Here is a 13,553-nt window from a genome sequence, read left to right on the forward strand (position 1 = left end):
TGCTGGTCGAGGAGGCGGGTGAGGGAAAGCCATGAAGTTGTCCACATGCGCTGTGGCTGCCTGCACGAGCTGTCCAGACCTACACGTAGCGTGGGGCTGTTCCTCAGTTAACAGCCATTAATCAGCTTTATTTTAGTTTGTAATTGCCCCAAAGAAATGGCTCAGCTAAGGTGTGGATATGTTAATTGCTGGTTTGGGTTTCAGCGTGTGTGTACTGCTATCAGCTGATGCCCTCCAAAAGTAGGCCAGGTTGGGCCCTTTGGCCCATCTTCGTCTGTCAGGCCAACTGTAGGTGTTTTTAGGACTTGAAAAGGGCAAAATCCTTCCCCTGTCTCAAGGCTGCAGAAGGACTAGCGCCCTCAGGACTTGTGCAATGCTGAATATTGTGTCACCACCTGAGTGGGAGCACGACTGGTGCAGAGCCATAGACTTCCCACACAATAAGTGCAAAGAGACATGTAAGAATGGGATTCCCAGCAGCACAGTCTCCCGAACAGAAAGCAACCAAACTTGGCTGCTGGTGAATATAACACGTTGCTGCAACTTTCAGGTAGATGCTACTTCCCTTCAGGCTACAGAGGCCTCAATCATCTCTTGCACACAGAACACTTAAAAAATACCAAAATAAAATTCGTATGCTATAGTTTAGTTAGTTCTATATATATTAATGAAGTTTATAATATAAACAGTGCTTTTCTGAGAAACATACTTTCAAAATAGCTTCCACAGACTGGCTTAATGGATAAAATTAAATGATGAACTTTACGTAAAGTATAGCTGTGGGATCACAATGAGAGGCTTTTTATCATTAAGGACTTCAAAAATCGATCCCTTCTTTATGCACTTTAAAAATGTACTTTTAAAAAATTTGACCTCAGGTGCGTGTTTTGGTTTTCAAAAATCTAGTCTCAAAACATTCAGAGTTCCTGCAAAATTTTAGCCTTCAGAACCTAAGAGCTGACTCTCTTGAGGGACTTTGCAGTGACAATAACCTGATTCTTCTGCCGATGGAGTGTTGCTGGAAAACAACGTAGTCTCACGTTCTTTCAGTGTGTTACCTTACATATAAAAAGTTTTCATCTATCATTATCTGCTAGAAAAATACCTATTTTTACTGCATTGAAAAATGCACTGAATACTTGAAATTTAAAATGTGGTAAAGACAGACGTTTTTTAAACAGCATAATTACAGCTTACGCTGTTTTTACGTACTGATGACTTTACTTTGTAAAGTCAGTAGATCTTTCATGCGCAAGTGTTTACACGTAAAAGTTTTTGAGTAAGGAACTCCCACATTGCTCCTAAATTCTATTTTTTTGTGATACCATCCCTAAACAGTCATCCAATTACTACTTTGTTAATCGGCTTCAGTTGGAATGAAGAATGTTGCTCAAAGTAGTGATAGTGAAGATCTTTGGCAGGGCTTTTTACTAGTGAACATTTATATATGTTTGGAAGATTAACTTTTTTATTGAAAGTCATAAGGCTGTGTGTTCTATAATCCTTTTATGCTCTAATATACACTGTACCTATTTATTGGAAGATATTTACTACCATTCCATTGATTGTTGCACTGTTCAGCCACCCTAACATGTTGAAAAAATTCTTAGTCTAATTCTTAGTCTTAGTCTAAACTTAACTAAGTTTCCTTAGTTAAGATGTTACTCTGTATAAATAGAGATGGCAGAACAAGAATCATATAGCTTTAGTTCAAAATATGCTGCCTGAAGAAAATATGCCTCAGAACCCTGAAAGCATTGCTCAGATACAATGGATATTTTTAAAATAAAAGCTGCGGAACGATAGCTATTGTTCATTTTAAAGTTATATAGGCAAAAAAACGCTGCGAGAACCTAATGTAGGCTGAATTCCAAAGTAAAAGTGATCAAATTTAAGAACCACCGCGTTAGTTAAGTGCAGCCACGTGGCACCACCGAGTGGTATCATCCTGAATAGCAGTATAATCATAGGAAACAGATGTAACAAAAGTAGCTGATCCTCACTTGAAAATGGCCTATTTCAGTTTTCTTAGGCTGGCGAAAGAGATTAATCTGGAATTAATAGAAATGCTTTTATTCTGAACTAGCATGCTGCAAACATAAATCGATGTACTATTTATAACGTTGAAATATTTCAAAGAAAGTTTGTATTTTGGTGTCTCATTAAAAATGGCAGGAACACACAAAGTACTCTAACTATGCACATCAAATAAAGCAAATGTTCCATTTCACTCTGTCTCTCGCCCATGCCTAACCTTAACCCTACCCCTAAACATCAGATGAGACTTAGCCCAGGATGCCCTCTGAGCTCTTTTTCATCTGGGTCATGGCTGGAGTCTGACCCACAGCTGAAACACTGGGCTAGCATTAGCATTAGACCTAGGGTTAGGGTTAGGACAGAAAGAAGTGGCACTCCATTCAGAGTGAATCTGAAGTTGGGCTCCTAAAGCAAGAGTGGAGTGCCAGAATGATTCTCTCATAACATCTGGAACAGGGCAGGGGTGTCTTGGGCTAAGTCTCAGCCGATGCCTATGTTACAGTTAGGGTTAAGTTTAAGGTTGGGAGAGAGACAAAGAGTAGATCTTCAGCTGGAGTTGGTGTGGAAAGGGGCTATCAAAGGGAGGAGTGAGGAGCAAAAAGAATGCTTCCCTGAGATCTCTTTCATCTGGGCTATGGCTGGGCATGTTGGGCTAAGGCTTAGTCAATGCCTGGAGTTTTGTATTTACGGTTAAGATTAGGGTTAGGTTAGAGTTAGGAGAGAAAGTAAGTGGAGATGTCCACTGGGAGTGGGGCTTTAAAGGGGCTGCCAAGGGTATAAGTCTCATCCGGTGCATAGGTTTAGGGTTAGGTTTAGGATTAGGACTGCTGGAGAGACAGATCCTAGAGCTCCAATTGGAGTGTGTTTTGAAAGGGACTGCTAAAGAGGAAAGACTGGGTGCAGAAAAAATTATCCTCTGAGAACATGTTCATCTGGGCAAGGTGGGGTGGTCTTGTGCTAAGTCTCAGCTGTTGCGTAGGTTTAGGGTTAGGGTTAGAGTTAGTGTTGGGAAAGAAAAGGCTGGGACCACCATTTGGAGTGGGGCTGGAAAGGGGCTGCTAAGGGAAGAGGTGGGCTGGGAAAAATATCCTCTCCTGGGAACCCGTCTGGGCCATGGCTGGAGTATTTTGGGGTAAATCGCAGCTCATGCCTAGATTTAGAGTTAGTATTAGGATAAGGATTGGGGGAGAGAGTGGAACTGCATTTGAAGTGGGACTGGAAAAGGGCTGTCCAAGAAAAGAGTAGTGTGCAGAAAGTATTCTCCCCTGAGATTGTTTTCATCTGGGCCCAGCCATATCTGGGGTCTTGGGCTATATCTTAGCCAATGTTTTAGGTTTGTATAAGGGTTAGGGCTACGGTTAAAAAAGAAAGTGGGGAGCCTTGTTTGGAGTGGGGCGGTATAGGGGCTTTCAAAAGGAAAAGGACAGTGCAAACAGAATTATCCACTGAGGACATACTAATCTGGGCCATGGCTGGAATATCTTGCACTAAGTCTCTGACAGCCCAGTTTTAGGGTTAGATTTACGTTTAGGGTCAGGAGAGAGTCAAAGCTTAGAGCTCCATTTGGAGACAGGCTCAAAAGGTGCTGCTGAAGGATTGTGGTTGCAGAAGAAATTGTCCCTGGAAAGCACGTTCATCTGGGCAATGCTTGGTGATCTTTAGTTAACTCTCAGGCATTGCATAGGTATAGGGTGAGGATAAGGGTTGGGAGACAGAGAAAGTGGAGAGCTGTATTTTGGGTGGGACTTGAAAAGGGCTGCCAAGGGAAGGTGTTGGCTGCAAAACGAACTGTCTCCTGAGAACGTGATCATCTGGGCTACAGCTGGGGCACTTGGGCTAGTGCTCAGTGACCTCCTTTCCTCAGAACGAGTAGTGAAGGATTTCAGAAAATCTTGAAACAATTCCAGTTTTTCTAATGCAGTGCTTCAGGAAGGATTCCTGAAGATGAATCACCTATGTCCGACTTTGACCTTGGAAGTTCACCATATTTATTTTCCTTATGGACATGTTCATTTTTTTTTTTCTTGTTAAGAAATACTGTGTTCTTCAAAGTGTTTATTAATTTTACATTTTTTTCCATTATCATTCACATTACTGGATATAACCATATCATGCAAATATAGAAATGTTCTGACAAAAATCATAAACGTAATTCTCTTTTCAAAGATAATTTCTTTCTTCTCATTAAATCTTTGACATCAATAGTATTTAGTCATCAAAGCTAAATTGTTGTTATGACTGATAGAGCCCATGCGTATCTTGGGAGGTGACTTTGGCAGACTGTTCACATTCAAAATTCTGTCAGCCCTAAGGACTTAGAAGAATAAATATGCAAAGACTCACTACCCAGCTGGAAAAAAAACCAAAACCCTTTGAACAGAAGGCAAACACAGAATTATAGGCCTATTAACTCATATCTCTGGTTATACAAAATTGTTTTCTGTATTTTTTTAAGTGTACATTAAATATCCCCCGTAGTAGGTCTTCTGCCATTTATCTTTGGGAGTTTTCACAGCTACGTTTTATAGTCAAGACAATTTTCCTAGTAGTATAACATTTTAATCAAGAGGTGGTTGCTGTTCACACAAATGGAGCCAAGTTAGCTCAAAACTATGTGGTTCATTTATTAACAGTACAGTTATAGCATCAAAATAGGCAGGCTCTTTTGTGGATTTAGCCTTTTGCACTGCAGCGTACGTTTCTGCTAGTACCTGAGCTAGCTAGTAACAAGCAGCATGGACATCAGTGTAGACTTATTCCAGCTCTTTCAGTTGTTCCTCTACGTTCTGCCCTAAATAATGCTATGGTCTTGGATTAGTTTCTGCCGTTTTCACGTAGAGATTGGTGGGAATATTCCAGCAATACCAAATGTCATCAGAAGACTCCTATTCAAAGAAACAGAAATCACTGGGGGAAATGTCTCCATTTCAGTGAGCTTTTGATGACCCGCACCCAGAGTTCCCGCTGGAAGGCTACTCCTGTTCTGCCAACAGCTTGTGTGGCAGGGTGCTGTGAAGCCTGAGCACCCTTAGCTATGACAGCTACCGCAGGGAAGACCTCTTCTGTTTCTCAGTCCGTTTTCTAGTACGTGGAAAGCCTTGTAGTCCCATGAGAGAAAAAAAACAGTCAGTCATGAAACTATGAATTGCAAATATAACATGTGAGTTAAATCTGCACTGTCATTGCTAAATCTGTCATTTCCTAACTTTTGAGTACTTGATTTGGCATTCTTAGGTTTGGGTGTTATTCTTAATGTAAGCATTTACTTACTAACTAGATTTTTTAGAAAATCAAATAGGAGAAAAAAGTTATCTATGCAATTTTAAAATCTACTTCGGATTGAAATCATTCCTATGCAGAGGCGTTCCAAAAACCCTAGGCCTCATGTAAAACTCACTGAAGCCAGGCTCCCTGAATCACAGCAAAGGTTATGTCTATATTGCTAAATAAGGGAGTCCCAGGGATCCCTTCAGTTCCTGGCCCTGAAGTGGTGCAAACTGACCCCCACCCATGCTGCTAAGGGCTCCCCTATACCTAATGGGCTGAGTCCATACTTAGTAGGATTCTGGATTTCATGGGCACCGTGGGATGTCCCTATGACCGTAAGCCGTAACTGCTATTTTTTGTGGGGGATTTTGGGTTCAAACTGCCAGAAACATTGTGAAGGTTATGCTGCAGCCTAACACAGCGAGGTTTTTATAGAATGAAATTGAGGGGTGTGTGGTATGTTTTCTGTGCATTTTAAGTGTCTGTGCAGATGTTTGAGGGTGCAAAGGCTATGCAAATAGTGTTGGAAAACTGTAGGTCAGAGGGAACCAAACCTTGTCCTTATTATCCTTTTGGCAACAGTGCTTGCACTGAGCTGTCCTGAGCACTCTACGCTCTGCCTGGATTTTGTTTGGAAAGCTTGAGTTTGAGTGGTCCAAAACAAACCCCGGATGCAAGCTAAAGGTTAAGGACTGTGAATGCTCGGAGTAAAGCATTCAAATTTACTCTTTGTCCTCTTTTATCTATCTGTGTAGGCCTACCTAAAATGTCTAACATGGGCATTGAAAGGAAGTGTTCACTTTTGAAAATTTCCTCCTAGACATTAGCCAAGCTCACCCTATAAGTCTAAAGTAGAGCATGAAAGAGAGCACCTGTATTCCTATGAAGTTCTATACATTAACCGCCAAACCAAGGCTTTTAATCAGTAACGTAGTTGTTACTTAATCATTCCATGTATGTTTTTGATCTGCATCAGAGTACTACTATGCAAAACGTTCACATTTAGATTTATAAAGTTAGGTTGGAAGGGACCTCTGGAGGTCATCTCCTTCCACCCTCTGCTGAAAACAGGGCAAACCACAAAGTCTGATCAGGTTACTCAGGGTCTTGTCATCAGTTTTTGAAAATGTCCAGGGATGGAGATTTTTCAAGTTCTCATGACAACCTCTTTCTGCCCTTGGCCCCCCTTAATGAGAAAAATATCAACCTTACAGCCAAATGAATTTTCTCTTGTTGCAGCTTGCAACCAATTGCCTTTTGTCTTTTTATTGTGCACATCGGTTTTCTCCTTAACTTTCCTTTAGTTAGCTAAAGACGGCAGTTAAATCCCTCTCAGCTTTTTCTTTGCCAGGCTAACCAAAACCAACTCCCTTCAGCCTCTCCTTGTATATCATATGCTCCAGCCTTCTAAATATTACATTATTCTGAGAAAATAGGAGTTACAGATCCTGAAAATTAGTATTATAAATAAGAAGAAAGCTGGGAAGTAAGTAGATACTTCGGTTTGAGCACTAAACCGAACCAGTGAGAAGAACATTGGGAAAAATTCCATTCAGAAAAGGCAGAAACACAGTTTTGGCCAATCATATATGTGAAACACTAATTTATTTTTGCTTCATTTCCAGTTACCTCTTTTACTTATTTTTTTCTTATTTTAACATGGGGTGTTTTTTAAAATGATAATGCTCTTTGAAACAAAACTTTGTATTTTAAAGTTTTCGACATTTCTGAACAAAAATATGTTATTGCAAAGAAGCTGAAATGTTTCAACATATATGAATTTTCTGCCAATCTTCTAGCTAAAACTGTTAGCCAGCAATTCGACTTAAATTCACAAATACTTTCAATCCTCCTTTATCTCCCTTTTTACCAAATTCATCATTAATTGATCTTCTGTTTGTCCAACTTTAAGAAGCATTTTATAGCTTTCAAAAGGTGAACAGGTGTAAGCAGTTAATTAAAAAAAGGAAACCTAGAAAGTCACAGATGGTTAATTCCACAAGTCTGTCAAAGCATATCCATGTGCATCAATCAGCTGGCAGGATACAGATCCTGCAGACCGCACAGCAAGTTTCTGAACAGCATTGTAGCTTTCTACCTGCAGTTGTGCAGTCTTTGTGCTGTCAGTATATCTTAGTGGCCTATGGTCTTTGACGTGAAGAAAATTTTGCATGTCTTCCTGTCTTCTTTTTTTCATTTTGTTTTTAAAGTCTCTTTGAAACTAAACAAAATATTCAGTCTCTTAATCTAAAGACTAGCTTTTATGATACTTATTTTTAATTACATGCCATTTATGGAGACTGTTCGATAATTGTCACTCCATTTTTACCATATCTAAAATAGATATTCTGTTTCCTGTATTATAACCATACACTCAAATCGCACACACTCGTGACGTGTGCGATATTCTTTGGGGAATTCTAGTCAACAGTAATAAGAAAATACTCTCAGGATATCAGCGGTGCATGTGCATGAAGAAAGAAATAACAGATGCTTAACAATATTTACAAGACCCCTATTTACAATGGACCCCTATTAAAATCCAAGATGATGCAACTATGCAGATGCCAAAGCGTCTCTAACAGTTACATATCATTTCTAATGCTGATATCTGGATAATCTTTTAAAGTATTTCTACTTTAAAAGTATTCATGGTGACAATTTTTTCCCCAATGTTGTTCTGGTTAAATCCTTCTGAAATACTGCATTTCTTGCAGTAGTACTCACACAGTAATGAAAAGAGGAGATTTTTCAAAAGACCAGTAGATGGTTCATTTATTCAACCAGGCACAAATGATGTACTATCTGTTCCACAATGGAGGCTAGCTGTTTTTCCCCATTTGTTGGTCCTATTCCTTTTACTACCTTTTCTGCAACCTCATTTATCTGCCCTCTAACCTACCTTCCTTCTATCCCTTCCTGTTCCCCCGGATCCTTCCACATTTTTCATTTCAATGTTATCCCCTCCAGTCTTACCTTTTCCTAATTCTGTGTTCCTAAAACTCATTCTCTGATTTTTTTCATTAAACATATCCCAGTACAATAGATAAGATAACTGAACAAGAAACAAGGACTAAAATGTATACTTAAAAAATGTTAACTAGCCTTTACTCCAGTTATTCTATGTATATGTTACATCTGACTTTTATCGTGTCTATGTTACAGTTCAAACTCATCAGGGCAAAACAATACCTTTTTCCATATCCGATTATCATTTGTTTATGGCGTCCAATACACTAGAGTCCTGTTTGTGATCTGCCTTTGGGCACTTCTGCAATATTGCTTTTAGTTACTGTTGTAATGATCCAAATACTGAAATGCTGAAACCAGCGTGTTGGACAAGTGTAATTCACAGAAATACAGAATCGCAGAATGGTCGAGGTTGAAATGGACCTCTAGAGATCATCTGGTTTAACCCCCCTGCTCAAGCAGGGTCACTTAGAGCACATTGTCCAGGACTGTGTCCAGTTGAGTTTTGAATATCTCAAGGATAGGGATTCCACAACCTCTACGTGAGGGTTCAACCACCCTCACAGTGAAGAAGTGTTTTCTTATGTTCAGATGGAATTCACTGTGTTTAAGTTTGTGCCCATTGCTTCTTGTCACTGGGCGCTACTGAAAAGAATCTGGTCCTGTCCTCCTAATACTTTCTCATCAGGTATTTATGCACACGGATCAGATCCCCCCTGAGCCTTCTCCTCTCCAGGCTGAACAGTCCCAGCTCTCGCAGCCTCTCCCCATATGAGAGGTGCTCCAGTCCCTTAATCACCTTTGCTGGACTCGCTCCAGTAAATCCGTATATTTCTTGTACTGGGGGTCCCAGGACTGAAATCAGCACTCCAGATGTGTCTCACCAGAGCTGAGTAGAGGGGAAGGATCACCTCCCCTGAACTGCTGGCAGCATGCTGCCTAATGCAGCCCAGACTACTGTTGGCCTTCTTTGTTGCAAGGGCATATTGCAGGCCCATGTTCAGCTTGTCCCCCAGGACACCCAGGTCCTTCTCTGCAAAGCTGCTCTCCAGCTGGTTGGTCTCCAGCTTGTACTGGTGCATGGGGTTATTCCTCTCCAGGGACAGGACTTGACACTTCCCTTTGTTGACCTTTATAAGGTTTCTGTCTGCCCGTTCCTCAAGCCTGAGGTTCCTCTGAATAGCAGCACAGTCTGGTGTGCACTAGTCCTCTCAGCCAGAAGCCACTAAAAAGAATAGGGAGACTTCACACTGCTGTCTACTTTCTGAGGAGCATGCAGATAATGCTTTTGCTTTTACTCAGTATTAGCAATACTGACTGTTTTGGAAACATGCTTTCTTCCCTTTAGCTCATCTTTAGACATATGCATTCATGGTAAGCATACACGTCTGGAACTACATTCATGCAGGTTTGGAACTGCAAAAGGGAACAAAAAGTGGGCTGGGATTTAACTGCTTAAATGTTCCTTAGATAGCCCGACTTCTTAGCCTGCTTATTATTTCTCTTGTACAGTGAATCCCCATCGTGGACTAGGAACCCACTGAGATTTGTAGTGTACAAACAGAACAAAAAGATAGTCCCTGTCCCTGAGACCTTACATTCGTCATGATAGATCTTGTTATAAGGAGGCTACCTCCTATTCCCTCTACTTGGTTTGAAAATATTTATTGACTGTGTAATCCTTGGTCGCAGCCACAGTACGCAGAAACTGGAATCCTGTGCAGCCAGTCCTTTCACCCAGGTATTCAGTTTCCTCTTTCAGCAGTATTTACCATATGCCTGCCCCTTTTGTGCCTCTCCTCCAGCTTTGGCACTTCTGCAGCTTTGGAAATCTGGACTTATGATAACAAGTGGGAGAAGTTTAAAACAAAAAGAACTGCCCTGAGACCAAGGAATTGAAATGTTTCCTAATGGAGAGGCTTAAAGACTTGCCAAAACCATGAAATCATGTCAAGAAGAAAAGTGTCACAAATGATCCCACTGAGCTCAATATGGGGCTTTGTATTGGCACGTGCCTGTGAATTGGAGCTCAAACATCCAGCAACTGGGCTACAGAGAGGCAGGAGCAAATTCCAAGAGAGTCTCAAAAGATTTTTTTTAGCTCTGCTTTTAATGTTGCCAGCTAAGAGGGGGAGGGATAAATTTTGTGCATGGGCAATAAAAATACATCACCCCACATTTTAAGTATATTTACATAGTTTGGATTATGTCTTCCTGACACCAGCCCAGAAAAGTGAAACCGTTTTGTGATCCTAAAATAAAAATGGAGAAAATTTTGAGTATGTTGTTTTTTTTCCTTCTGATTTTGTTCTGCCTGACACTAATTAGCTGCAGCACAGAAGACAGAGCAGCAATTGCACAGCGCTGCTTTTTCTGAGCACTAGGCAGCAATACCACAGAACTCTCTTTGCACTCACATGAACCCAAGACAGGAACAGGCAGGGGTGGACTGAAACAGATGAAAGAAAATAGCTTAGAATTTAGAGGAGGTTGAAAAAAACCCTGTTTTTGACCACTCAGGAAAGGTTTGGTGCTTGGGAACCTTTGCCACCAGAGAGCAGTGGAAGCCTTTAAGCACACACATCACCCACTTAGTTTAAAAGACTTCGTTGTCTGTCAGTGAATAACTTGGGTTGTGCTTTCATTTTTGTTCTAAACCCAGTCTCAAAGAAACTAAAGATTAGTTGTGGAAACTTTAGTAAGGTTCCCTTAAATTTTCTACCCCAGATAAACATGAAATATTTTAAATGCTTGGGGTTTTTTGTTTGTTTGTTTGTTTTTGCTAGTTAGTAAAATGCATGTTTTTACAGGATGTTACGAGTTTTCTGTGCAATTTTTCAGGGGTCAGGGAGTCAGTATATATTCTAAATCCACTCTTCTACAATGTTATACTCCTGACTAAATGTTTCTTCTGGTATGGTATATTTTCTCTTACTCTCATCGAAGTTGGCGTTTTCACTACTGTCTTGTGTAGGTAGGGAGAAAGCTTTCTTTTGTCTTTGTTAGCACTCTCCTGCCCCTCAATTTCATGAAAAGATGGTTGCCAGTTTATTGCAGTAGTCACAAAATAATTCGTATTTGAACCATGATTATGAAAATCCAAACAGAAAATTTTACTAGATGTCCATCAGTAGAGCGCCCCTGAGGCCGTTGTAGTGTTCTGCAAAGTTATGAGCAAATTGGCCGGGAATTTCTCAAGATCTGGTCTCAACAAAATTAGTGTGGGCCCAGGGATGCACTGGGATCTTCACATGACCCAGTGTAAGAAATACAGCAATCTCTTCCAGCCAGTTGTTGGTGTTTGCTGCAAGCTGCCCACAGCTCTGCCCATGTATCTTGGCCTCTCCAGCCTGTGATTCCCAATGCACTGCCACTCTGAACATATGCAGATGCTTTTCAGCTCTCTTCTTACCAGAAAAGGCATAAAAACACTTGAAGTTCCTTTTTAAAGCAATATGTAAGAATGAAGGATGCAACTCTAAAATGTGTTAGGGTGTTGGGTCACTATGTCTGCCACTTGATACCTCCTCTCCCATTCTGTGAAGAAACAATAGTCTGAGAGAGATGCATACATGCACACACCTACATCCCCTTTCTGAGGGAAGTGCTGAAAGCAAATCAAAACATACTGTCTTAGACAAATGGTACGTTTACTGAGATGAAATGTTTCAGCCATCTCCATTCACAACACATCTTGGGCAGCACATGGCACAGTTTCCTTTACTACGCTAACTAGTAAGCGCATTGCCAGAGCAGATCCATACTGTTCAGTGAATGAAGGTGGGAGGAAGGGATCCATGTGGAAAAGATGGTTGGTATGTAATTATGTGATCTGAGGATGCCCAGCCTGCAGCCCATGGGTCATACATAGTCGACCATGACACGCATCAGCTATTGCACAAGGAGTCTTGAAATAAATGGTGGCTGGGAATACTCAGTGTGACAGATTTCCCCTGCCAGTATTAATCTCAGATTAAACTAAATCCCAGCTGTGCTCCTACCCCACCTCCTTGAGCAGCCGCTTTGTCTTCTTCAGGTCACTTTTCCATGCTTACTTTACCCACCCAATTTCTTCTTGCCTATCTCCTCATTTAGTCTTTCTTGCTCAGCCTCCCCATTCATGATGACTTCCGGTCCTCCACTTTAGATTCTTCATCCAGTCTCAGCACAGTTCTCGTGTCTTTTCCTAGACGTTTCCCACCATTTCCACCACATCTGATCAGTTGGTAAATCCATATCCCTTTTGCGCCTCCTTCCTGCACACCTATTTGTTCAGTCTCAGATTCCTCTAGATCTTCACCTCAATGCCCTCTCAAACTAGAACGTAAACTACACCCCTCGGCCTTTTCTCCCCTCTCAAACATTCCCATCCCACTATCAGCTATCCTAGCTATCAACATGCTGGCAGCCAGTTCCAGCTTTCTTTTCCCCTACTGCACTCTCCATACCATACCACCCACAATCACCACAGAACTCTTGTCCCAAACAGCTCCCTTTTCCTTCTCCCATACCACCAAGACCTGGTGTTGTGACTGTTGGAAGTATGTCCTTGCCCTCAGATCACATGCGTAGACTTTATCCAGCAACAACAGCTCGGAGCCAGAAATGCAGGGAAAGTCCTGTGCAGCCTGAGGCTGGAGCCGGCCCCGCTAGACGGAATCTTGGAGAGTTTAATTGCAGAACTGAGGGTCTCTACTGAAAACATCTGGTATGCACAGACTGCAGGTTTTATAACATGGCCAAATTTTGGTAACATTTCCTGAGGATAGCAAGAAGTTCATCTTTGATACATAGGCCACCCAACTTGCAAACAGGAAGTCGCTGTACCAAAGGATGAGTGCATTAAAGCGATTCAAAGAGAAGAGTGCCAGAATTTTTCTACATGGTCAAAACAATGTTTTTTTTTTCCTTAGCTGTGTTTTCAGAAACAGCTGAAAGCTTTTGACTGAAGTTTTCAAGAAGATTGTCCCGAGGCAAACATCCAACATGGAAAATTCCAGAGTGAACAATTTACGTGTGGCAAAATTATGTGCAACTGATAGCAGGGCTGAGGGTTAGGAACTGTTAGATAATTGTCATATTAATTAATGCTACCAGTCCAGCTACAGCACACTAATGTGTTAACCAAATCATGTAGCATATTCTCACTGAACGGTAACAAAGCCGGTATGCAATTTCTTTTAGCTCAGAGTGCTTATAGCAATTCTCTCCATTCATTCACATCACGGAAATATGAATTTGAAGACTAACTGGAATACTTTCAAAGGCGTTATGAAGCA

Source organism: Struthio camelus, chromosome 2 (assembly GCF_040807025.1).
Source record: "Struthio camelus isolate bStrCam1 chromosome 2, bStrCam1.hap1, whole genome shotgun sequence".
Classification (NCBI taxonomy): Eukaryota; Metazoa; Chordata; class Aves; order Struthioniformes; family Struthionidae; genus Struthio; species Struthio camelus.